The following is an 11,652-nucleotide window of genomic DNA, read 5'->3' as shown; positions in this document are numbered from 1 at the left end:
CTTACTATTTCCACACATTTTGCGTAAGACCTGCAATAATCAGTCACGAATCGTCATTGCATTTATGAAGGCATGCAGTTGTGCATGTCCATATGTCCAATTCACGAATATGAACGAAAAAGGAACCGACCAGTTACAGTTGGAAATATGCTGATCGGCTAGAGCGTTATGACCACCTACCCAATAGCCGGTATGTCCACCTTTGGCACGGATAACATCGGCGATTAAAGCGATCTTACTGTTTCCACACATTTTGCGTAAGACCTGCAATAATCAGTCACGAATCGTCATTGCATTTATGAAGGCATGCAGTTGTGCATGTCCATATGTCCAATTCACGAATATGAACGAAAAAGGAACCGACCAGTTACAGTTGGAAATATGCTGATCGGCTAGAGCGTTATGACCACCTACCCAATAGCCGGTATGTCCACCTTTGGCACGGATAACATCGGCGATGCCTCGTGGCATGCCAGCAATGAGGCGTTGGTAAGTTGGCAGAGGGAGTTGGCACCACATCTGCACATACAAGTCACCTAATTTCCGTAAATTCCGGGGAGGAGGGCGATGATCTTTGACACAACATCTCAGATGTATTCGATCGGGTTCATATCTAGCAAGTTGTGGAGCCAGCACATCAACTGGAAAGCACCACTGTGTTACTCGAACCACTCCATCAAACTCTTCGCCTTGTGACATGAGGCATTATCTTGCTGACAAGTGCCACTGCCGTCGTGAAACATGATCGTCATAAGGGGTGTACGTTGTCTGCAACCAGTGTGCGACACTCCTTGGCCTTCATGGAGCCTTGCTGCACGAGCTCCATTGGACGCATGGATGCCTGCGTGAATGTTCGCCGGAGCATAATAGAGCCGCCATCAGCTTGTCTACGTCCTGCGGTACAGATGTCAAGGAGCTGCTCTCCTGGAAGAAGACGGATTCGTGTCCTCATATTAGCATGGTGAAGGAGGTATCGGGATTCATCGGACTAAGCAGCGCTCTGCCACTGCGCCAACGTCCAGTGTCGACAGTCACTTCAAATTCCAGTCGTAGTTGCCGATGTCGTGGTGTTAACGTCGGCACATAAGTGGATCGTCGACTCCGGAGGCCCGTCGATAGGAGTGCTCGGTGCACTGTGTGTTCAGACACACTTGTACACCGCCCATCATTAAAGTATAATGTTAGTTCCGCCACAGTTCGCCGCCTGCCCTGTTTTACCAGTCTGCCCAGTCTACGACGGCCGACATCTGTAAAGAGGGGGTGGCCGCCCAACCCCACGATCTGTGGACGTGGTTTCACCTTTGTTTCGCTACATGCTGAAGATACTCGCCGCAACACTCTTCCGATAACCGACAAGTCCTGCAGTTTCTGAAAAGCTCGCGCCGAGCCTCCAGGCCATCACAATCTGACCCTCCGTCAAACTCAGATAGATTTCGCGCCTTCCTCATTCTACACACGCAGACCATGCTCACTGATACTACAGTGTGTCTGACTAGCAGTCATTCCTCGCCAGGTGACGCTGCAATCGCCTGGACGGGTTTATATCGACAGTACGTTGGGGGTCATAATGTTCTGTTTGTTCAGTGTATGTAGCTGTGAACCATGGACCATACTGAGGTCGGATGACCTGTGTGCCTCAAACGATAGAGATAGTTATACCGCAGGTGCAACCAGGGCAGAGAGGTATCTGGAGATGCGAAACGTGTGGTTCCTGAAGTGAAAGGGGGGGGGGGAGGAGGAGGGGAGGAGCAGCCTTTTCAGTAGTTGCATGCGCAACAGTCTGGATGATTGACGAGTCGTGCAACATCCGCCATCATGGCTTTGCTACACTGGTACTGCGAACTGCTGAAACCAAGGAGAAACTACAACCGTTATTTTATCCGAGGATATGCAGCTCTGATGTATCGTTGAATGATGAAATCATTGACAAAATATTTCGAAGCAAAGCAGTCCCTCACTCCGTGCGGAGTCTACAGAGGAAGATATCAATAAAACCAAAACGGGCTTATCAGAGCGTGGAATATTGGATCCGTTAATCGGCTAGGTGGGCTAGATATTTTGAATATGGAAGCGGATAGGCTGGAGTTATAGTGGAAATTAGTGAAGTGGAGAGAGGGGGCAGATAGAACAGCGCTTCTGAAAAGGTGAGTACAGTGTTATAAATACAAAATCAAATACAGGTAATGCAACAGAAGACCTAATAAGGAAACTGGATAGAAGGTAAGGTATCGACAGCAGAGTGAACGCCTTGTGGTAGCAAAGACACAAGAAGCCAATACAAATAACTGTAGCACAACCTTATCTTTTCGAAAGTTGGCATTGATAACAGTTGTGGTAGTACAGTAATCAGCTTTATAATTTAAAGAGCAAATCGTCACAAGCATAGCTTAAAATTCGTTTAACACATTGGGGGTGTCAAATTTGTTACAAATCCATCTTCAGATGGCTCTTGGAGGCTTCCTTGCTTTCCTGCTGGAATCTCTTGTATTTGTTACTGGTCTAGTGCCCTAAGACAAAGCTTTACGTGCACAATTCGGTAAACTTAAGAGATTTTCTTTTTAACCTTGACAGAAACATTCATCAAATGATTTTGAAGTTAAAAAACACGGAAATTAGAGAAAAATAAGGTCATAGTATTTCTGTGCCACGAATTCGTCCTCTATTTCTTTTGCACATTTTACAGTTCACACATTTCTCCACGTGCACGATGTGAGTGCAGTTTCATTATGTGGAACCTGCTCTAATACAGAATTCCGCTTTTATGCTTCCTACCGACCTGTTTCACTGCTAACATTTTTCAAAATCTTTGAGAAGGTATTCTAGAATAGTATCTCATCTTAGCAACACTAATAACCTCAGAAAATCACAGTTCGGGTTTCAGAAGAGTTTCTCTACTGAGAATTGCATTAACATGTTCATTCGCCGAATTTTACAGTTGTTAAATAATAAAATAGGGACGATTTGTATTGTCTGGGACCGATCCAAGACATTTGACTGTGAATCGCTTTACTCTCCAAGAGAAATTGTAGTTTTATGCGATTAATGGTATAGCCAACCAACGGACGCCATATCTGACCAAGAGAATACAGGAAGTTGCATTTAGTAAGGCATCCAATACAGTCCGGGAACGTAATTCTAACTGGGGAGAAATTACGTATGTGCTTCGCCAAGGCTCAGTCTCAGGTGCATTATTGTTCGTCGTATATGTAAACTATCTTCCATCTAATATACAATAAACAGAGTAGGTCTTTTTGCAGATGACGTTAATACCAGGTGATCAAAAAGTCAGTATAAATTTGAAAATTGAATAAATCACGGAATAATGTAGATAGAAAGGTACAAATTGACGCACATGCTTGGAAAGACATGGGGTTTTATTAGAACAAAAAAAAAAATACAAACGTTCAAAAAATTTCCGACAGATGGCGCTTCATCTGATCAGAATAGCAATAATTAGCATAACAATGTAAGACAAAGCAAAGATGATGTTCTTTACAAGAAATGCTCAATATGTCCACCATCATTCCCCAACAGTAGCTGTAATCGAGGAATAATGTTGTGAACAGCACTGTAAAGCATGTCCGCAGTTATGATGAGGCATTCGCGTCGGATGTTGTCTTTCAGCATCCCTAGAGATGTCGGTCGATCACGATACACCTGCGACTTCAGGTAACTCCAAAGCCAATAATCGCACGGACCTGGGAGGCGAAGCATGACGGAAGTGGCGGCTGAGTACACGGTCATCACCAAACGACGCGCGCAAGATATCTTTCACGCGTCTAGATATGAGGTGTTTTTTTTTTTTTTTGTTCTAATAAACCCTCATGTCATTCCAAGGACGTGTGTCAATTTTTACCTGACTACATACATTATTCCGTGGTTTATTAAGTTTTCAAATTTATACTGACTTTTTGATCACCCGGTGTTGCTGTCAGTCCAACCATACATACAGAAACAGAAGAAATGGCAGACAACGTTCTGAAAAGTATCATTGATTGGTTTTCTGCAAATGGTCTCGCCTTCAATTTTAAAAAGATGTAACATATTCCTTTCTGCACGTCTAGGGTTACTACACCACACATGGCGAGGAAATAATAAATAGGACGAAAAAATTCTTAGGTATCCACATTTATGAGAATTTAAACTGGAAAAGGCACATTTTTGCGTTTAGAATTACTGCAGATCTTGGGGAGAGACAAATCGGTAAGGACGGCATTTTTTGCATATTTTCATTCAATAATATTGTATGGAATAATGTTCTGGGAAAAGTCATCTTTAAGAAAGAAAGTCTTCACTGCTCAGAAACGTGCTGTAAGAATGTTATGTGGTGCTCACCCACGGTCATCTAGTAGACATCTGTTTAAAGAGTTGAGCATTCTGACTACTGCTTCACATTATATTTATTCCCTCACGAAGTTTATTGTAACTAATCCACTGCAGTTCAAAAGGAACAATGATGTACATAATTAGAAACCACGGGGAAAAATGATATTCATACTTCACGTTAAGATTGTCTTTAGCACAAAAAGAGGCGCACATTCCTTACTCAGTGATATGAAATGTCTATAGGCAGCAAAGTAAAATTTTAAAACAAACGGACTTCTCCTTGACAGCTCCTATTCCGTATAATAATTTCTATTACTCTAATTTGTAAAAATTGGTGGGTAGGAATTACTCACATCCGTATACTTAAAATAAATAAATAAAATAAAAGAACTTATAGATGTTCAGCAGGTGACCATATTTACAAATTTTCGTTATGTATGTATAATGTCTCGTTCCACATCATTACGATTTATCGCGTAAAATGATAAATGGAGCACCTAAGGTTACGGCATCACGTGCCCACGAAGCCACCGCGCAGCGTTCACTGTCGCTATGGGCCGTCGACGTAATGTCGTGGTTCATCACTGTGCCTCTCCCGTCAGTCACTAAGGGGAGCTGAGCAGGTAGAGCAGTGGGGCGTGCGCTACTTCGGAGACAAGTATTGTAGGTGCTCATCGGCAGTGTTATGGAGAACGTGTGAGAAACCTTAAAATTTCACAGCCATTCTTAGTGTAAACGCAGAAAGTCGTGCTCATTACTTGCTTCCAGTAACCATGAATTGCAGAAATTTTATCGATTTTCTGTACAGCGGTTGGCATAAGCCAGAATGATTTACAGAGCATAAAAAAAATATTCAGCTTACTTTGTCATTAGCTGCTTTTGCAGTCCATTCGCCATGATGGAAGTTAAAACGATTGTGACAGTGAACGTCAGAACGAAAATAACACAGCGACGGGTCATAATTTCTCACAATAGTTTCATCGTGCGCTGTACCGTCCATATCACACGTAAAAGTTGGAACTAGTTTCCTTGTAACATATTCGGAAAGCAGTGCAAAGTAACTGAAAGTGAAAGGCATGAAGTCTACTTGTTTTTAGTTCTTTCAGTTGCTTGCTTAAGTTAACACAAAGAAATATAATTTTTTCGCTGGTTCATTACCGAAAGCGAGATGATGATAAGATAGTAACTGAAGGCTTTTCTCTGTCTCCATGTCACACAGCTGCAACTGAGTTCACACCGTGCGGCGTGATTTTCCTAGACCGCCGCGCGGCGCCTCTTCTGGCATAAGGCACGAGCGGATCTCGCATTCCACTAAGTGTGCGCGTGTGCGTGTGTTGGAACTCCAGACGTGATATTCGCCTAGATTTTAAAATGTTGATCGTAAATGTAATTAACTTGTAAAAAGTACCTCAATATGCTTGGTGCATACATCTACATCTACATATATACTCCGCAAGCCAATAAGCGGTGTGTGGCGGAGGGCACAATTCGCGTCCCTTGTTCATGATAAATAATGTAATGTGAAACATGTCAACAGAACAAAGAACACTTATATAAGACTTAAAATAAACGTATATGGTCATGTAGTTTCTTTAAATGTCCATCTTGGTTCGAGAATATCTCGACGGTATAGAAGTTAAGGAGAAACATCTTTAATCTAAATTTGAAAACGCTTCTGCTATCTGTCTGACATTTGACTTCATTGCGTAGATTTTCTAAGTGTTTTATAACTGTATCTTTCATTTCTCTCTGTGCCAAAGCGAGTTTTGTTAAAAGGTAATGCCAATCATTTTCTCTTCTGGTTTTTGTGAATACCTGTCAATCTCAAACTTAGACGGATTGTTAACAGATTTCATATGTGTATATACGTCTGTGACGCAGTGGTTAACATTTCCAGCTGCTTAAAGAGATATTTGCAAGATGTAGATGTATGAACTTCACACACTTACTTTCTTTTGTGCAGTGAATACTTTTCGCGTAAGTCAGAAGATAGCCCAGAACATTATACCAAAAGATAACAATAAATGAAAGCATGAAAAATATATTAAATTACTGACTTCTGTATTCACAAAGTTGACAATTATTCTTAAGGCAAAAGTAGCCGCACCTGAACGCTTCATCAGGCCTACGATACGGTTTTTCCAGTTCCTTTTCGTCAATATACACACCAAAGAACTTAAAAGTTTCTAACCTGTTTAGCGCTTCTTGTTGCTCTACTGCGTTAATAGGTTGTGGGATATTTTTAAGAGTACAAAACTCAATGAACAGCGTTGTTTCAGAGTCTAAAGCTAGTCTTTTGTGCAAAAAATTTCGCTGGCTGCCACAAAAACTTCGTTTACTATTTCATCTTTTGACGCTTCATGTGGAAAAAAATATGAAATCGGATGACTATAGGTAATTTTGAAATTTGAACATATTCAGGAGCTTTCACGCATTCATCCCTTAACTACATTCGTGGGGTAATTTATTACCGCCACGCGTTACTCTTTTGTTTACGATTCCATTCCTATTGCAACTTCGCCTATCCGCAGTGTCATCTTAGTACTGGCTGTGCTTTTGCATTGTGCTGGCGCATGCCAACCACCGACCATTATTGCCGTAGGTACGTGCTAGCTAGAATCGAAATCAATCCCATGAAGCTGTAAACGTTACTTTCCTTATTTGTCATGACAAACTGTTTTTATTTGAGACAGAAAGGAGCGATATTTGATCAATGATCAAAATTTGGAGTTACAGTTAGCTAGTAAAGACTCCTGACTCAATGCATACACCAGATTCTTTTCAAGATGCAGCTGAATTTAGTGACAATGACGCAGAAATGCCTGATCTTGAAACTGACAGTCAAATAGTGTACGATGAAGAGGCTGAATAAAGGAATGTTTGGGAAGAAAACCAAGAAATTGTAAAACTGTATTTGTAAGACCAGCAAGAGAGATTTTATAGAACAAGATTTTATAAACAACTCGGCATGCCATTGATCAAAGCAAATATCAAAGACAGGAAAATGAATTATTGGAATTTCTTAGGAACTTTCAGACTATAACGGATAAAGTTCTTTGCGAAAATTCTGAAAGTGGCATGAGGGTCGACGAATCGGCTGTGGAAACTCAAGCGAGACCGAGTCAGCAAAAAAAATCGAAGGAGTCACGAGGTCACATACGCACGCGTCAGATACACGAAAACTACCAAATCATTGTTCTAAACGTGAAAAATACGTGAGCGAAATACATTCCGTTGACGAAAAGCTAAGTCTTGATTGTGGTGAACGAAAATAAGTGCTTAGTTGATTCATTCATGTATCCATTGACACCTTAACTGCAAGCCAGTTCTTTGTTTATAATGCACTAAACTGATAATTATTTAATCTGAAAACGTACTTCTGAACATTATTGAAGTAGATTTGTTTTATTTTCTAAGTTAATACCAAAATGAGATTTTCACTCTGTAGCGGAGTGTGCGCTGATATGAAACTTCCTGGCAGATTAAAACTGTGTGCCGGACCGAGACTCGAACTAGGGATCGAATTCGAGTCTCAGTCCGGCACACAGTTTTAATCGGCCAGGAAGTTTAATACCAAAAACTTTTAAGTGCCCAGCGTTAATATAAGAGCCTTAATTCATGATAAGATTGTTTTCTTTTCTTATTAAGGTGATTTTTCATAAATAGAAGTCTTCCTTTTATTGATTATTCAACAACAGTTCAGAGTAACATAGGAATCAACAAGTTTCATATGGTTTATGTTTTTGGTGTCGGAAACTACCGCACGAAGTTACTAACGCCAGTCTGCAAAGCGAGAGTAGTTCATGGTTACTCCTCAATACTGGTGCTTAAGGATTAAATAAAAAATTGTATGTAGGAAGCGCATATAAAGTACAGAGGGTACGAATGAAGCGGCAGGTTGAGATACACCGGGATTGGATGAAAACATGAAGTAGAGCAAGTCGTCGCTATTCCAGGAAGAGAGAGACTGCTCTAAAGACTTTCACTCCTCGTTAGTTAGACCAGGGTAAAATGATAAATGAACGCTTCTAAAGACGTGACGTGTAAGCCTAGTCAGTCGCACTCATATGGGGCACTGCTGGCAGCGAGCCGTGCTGTAGGCGGAGCACCGACCGCCTACTGACTGCTGGCATGAAAATGCTGCGCCGTTAAATCAAACTGACTCGATGATCTCTTAGTACTGTTTCTGGTCCGTAAACATTGGAGACATGGAAATACTATGTCGCTGAGCACTTTACAAGTAATCAATAGGACAGCACGGATGGTCCTTACGAAGAAATTGTCCAACTAGTTGGAAGTGAGGGCGCTGGCCGCTGTGGCTGAGCGGTTCTAGGCGCTTCAGTTCGGAACCGCGCTGCTGCTACGGTCGCAGGTTCGAATCCTTCCTCGGGAATGGATGTGAGTGTTGTCCTTAGGTTAGTTAGGTTTAAGTAGTTCTAAGTCTAGGGCACTGATGACCTCATATGTTAAGTCCCATAGTGCTTAGGGCCATTTGAACCATTTGGACGTGAGAGCACATTGTGTCTCGGTGTCATCGTGTTTATGGTCATTTGTGACAGTTGCGTGAACCAGGAGGAAGGGATTGCGTTTATCGCTGGAACAACCGATTTTCAGTCATATCGGTTTTCTCCACGCCAGTTTCACCTGATGATAAAACCGCTCAAAACAACCGGTTCCTGAAATAATCGATTTTCGGTTTTTTTGTTTCTGTTTACTGCAAAAAACGTAGTAATCGAACGAAGATTGAAGAATTTTGACGATCAGTTTCGTAACATGTTGTTGTTGTTGTTGTTGTCTTCAGCCCTGAGACTGGTTTGATGCACCTCTCCACGCTACTCTATCCAGTGCAAGCTTCTTCTTCTACCAATACTTACGGCAACCTACATCCTTCTGATTCTGTTTAGTGTATTCATCTCTTGGTCTTCCTCTACGATTTTTACCCTCCACGCTGCCCTCCAACGCTAAATTTGTGATCCCTTGATGCCTCAGAACATGTCCTACCAACCGGTCCCTTCTTCTTGTCACGTTGTGCCACAAACTCCTCTTCTCCCCAATTCTATTCAATACCTCCTCATTAGTTATGTGATCTACCCATCTAATTTTCAGCATTCTTCTGTAGCACCACATTTCGAAAGCTTCTATTCTCTTCTTGTCCAAACTATTTATCGTCCATGTTTCACTTCCATACATGGCTACACTCAATACAAATACTTTCAGAAACGACTTCCTCACACTTAAATCTATACCCGATGTTAACAAATTTTTCTTCTTCAGAAACGCTTTCCTTGCCATTGCCAGTCTACATTTTATATACTCTCTACTTCGAACATCATATGGTATTTTGCTCCCCAAATAGCAAAACTCCTTTACTACTTTACGTATGTCATTTCCTAATCTAATTCCCTCAGTATCACCTGACTTAATTCGACTACAATCCATTATCATCGTTTTGCTTTTGTTGATGTTCATCTTATATCCTCCTTTCAAGACACTGTCCATTCCGTTCAACAGCTCTTCCAATCCTTTGCTGTCTCTGACAGAATTATAAAGTCATCGGCGAACCTCAACGTTTTTATTTCTTCTCCATGGACTTTAATACCAACCCCGAATTTTTCTTTTGTTTCCTTTACTGCTTGCTCAATATACAGATTGAATAACATCGGGGACAGGCTGCCACCTTGTCTCACTTCCTTCCCAACCACTGCTTCCCTTTCATGCCCCTCGTCTGTTATAACTGCCATCTGGTTTCTGTACAAACTGCAAAAAGCTTTTCGCGCCCTGTATTTTACCGCTGCCACCTTTAGAGTTTGAAAGAGAGTATTCTATTCAACATTGTCAAAAGCTTTCTCTAAGTCTACAAATGCCAGAAATGTAGGCTTACCTTTCCTTAATCTAGCTTCTAAGATAAGTCATAGGGTCAGTATTGCCTCACGTGTTCTAACATTTCTGCGGAATCCAAACTGATCTTCGCCGAGGTCGGCTTCTACCAGTTTTCCCATTCGTCTGTAAAGAATTCACGTTAGCATTTTGCAGCTGTGACTTATTAAACTGATAGTTCAGTAATTTTCGCATCTGTCAACACCTGCTTTCTTTGGGATTGGAATTATTGTATTCTTCTTGAAGTCTGAGGGTATTTCGCCTGTCTCATACATCTTGCTCACCAGATGGTAGAGTTTTGTCAGGACTGGCTCTCCCAAGGCCGTCAGTAGTTCCAATGGAATGTTGTCTACTCCCGGGGCCTTGTTTCGACTCGTGTCTTTCTGTGCTGTGTCAAACTCTTCACGCAGTATCGTATCTCTCATTTCATCTTCATCTACATTCTCTTCCATTTCCATAATATTGTCCTCAAGTACATCGCCCTTGTATAGACCTTCTATATACTCCTTCCACCTCTCTGCTTTCCCTTCTTTGCTTAGAACTGGGTTTTCCATCTGAGCTCTTGATATTCATATTCTTTTCTCCAAAGGTCTCTTCAATTTTCCTGTAGGCAGTATCTATCTTACCCCTAGTGAGATAAGCCTCTACATCCTTACATTTGGCCTCTAGCCATCCCTGCTTAGCCATTTTACACTTCCTGTCGATCTCCTTTTCGAACGTTTGTATTCTTTTTTGCCTGCTTCATTTACTGCGCTTTTATATTTTCTCTTTTCATCAATTAAATTCAATATTTCTGCTGTTACCCAAGGATTTCTACTAGGCATCGTCTTTTTACCTACTTGATCCTCTGCTGCCTTCACTACTTCATCCCTCAAAGCTACCCATTCTTCTACTGTATTCCTTTCCCCCATTCCTGCCAATTGTTTTCCCTGAAACTCTGTACAACCTCTGGTTTAGTCAGTTTATTCAGGTCCCATCTCCTTAAATTCCCACCTTTTTGCAGTTTCCTCAGTTTTAATCTACAGTTCATAACCAATAGATTGTGGTCAGAGTCCTCATCTGCCCCTGGAAATCTCTTACAATTTAAAACCTGGTTCCTAAATCTCTGTCTTACCATTATATAATCTATCTGATACCTTCTAGTATCTCCAGGATTTCTTCCATGTATACAACCTTCTGTTATGATTCTTGAACCAAGTGTTAGCTATGATTAAGTTATGCTCTGTGCAAAATTCTACCATACGGCTTCCTCTTTCATTTCTCTCCCTCAATCCATATTCTCCTACTATGTTTCCTTCTCTCCATTTTCCTACTCTCGAATTCCAGTCACCCATGACTATTAAATTTTCGTCTCCCTTCACTACCTGAATAATTTCTTTTATCTCATCATACATTTCATCAATTTCTTCATGATCTGCAGAGCTAGTTGGCATATAAACTTGTACCACT

The sequence above is a fragment of the Schistocerca cancellata genome, chromosome 1 (assembly GCF_023864275.1).
Source record: "Schistocerca cancellata isolate TAMUIC-IGC-003103 chromosome 1, iqSchCanc2.1, whole genome shotgun sequence".
Classification (NCBI taxonomy): domain Eukaryota; kingdom Metazoa; phylum Arthropoda; class Insecta; order Orthoptera; family Acrididae; genus Schistocerca; species Schistocerca cancellata.
This window is presented reverse-complemented; position numbering follows the sequence as displayed.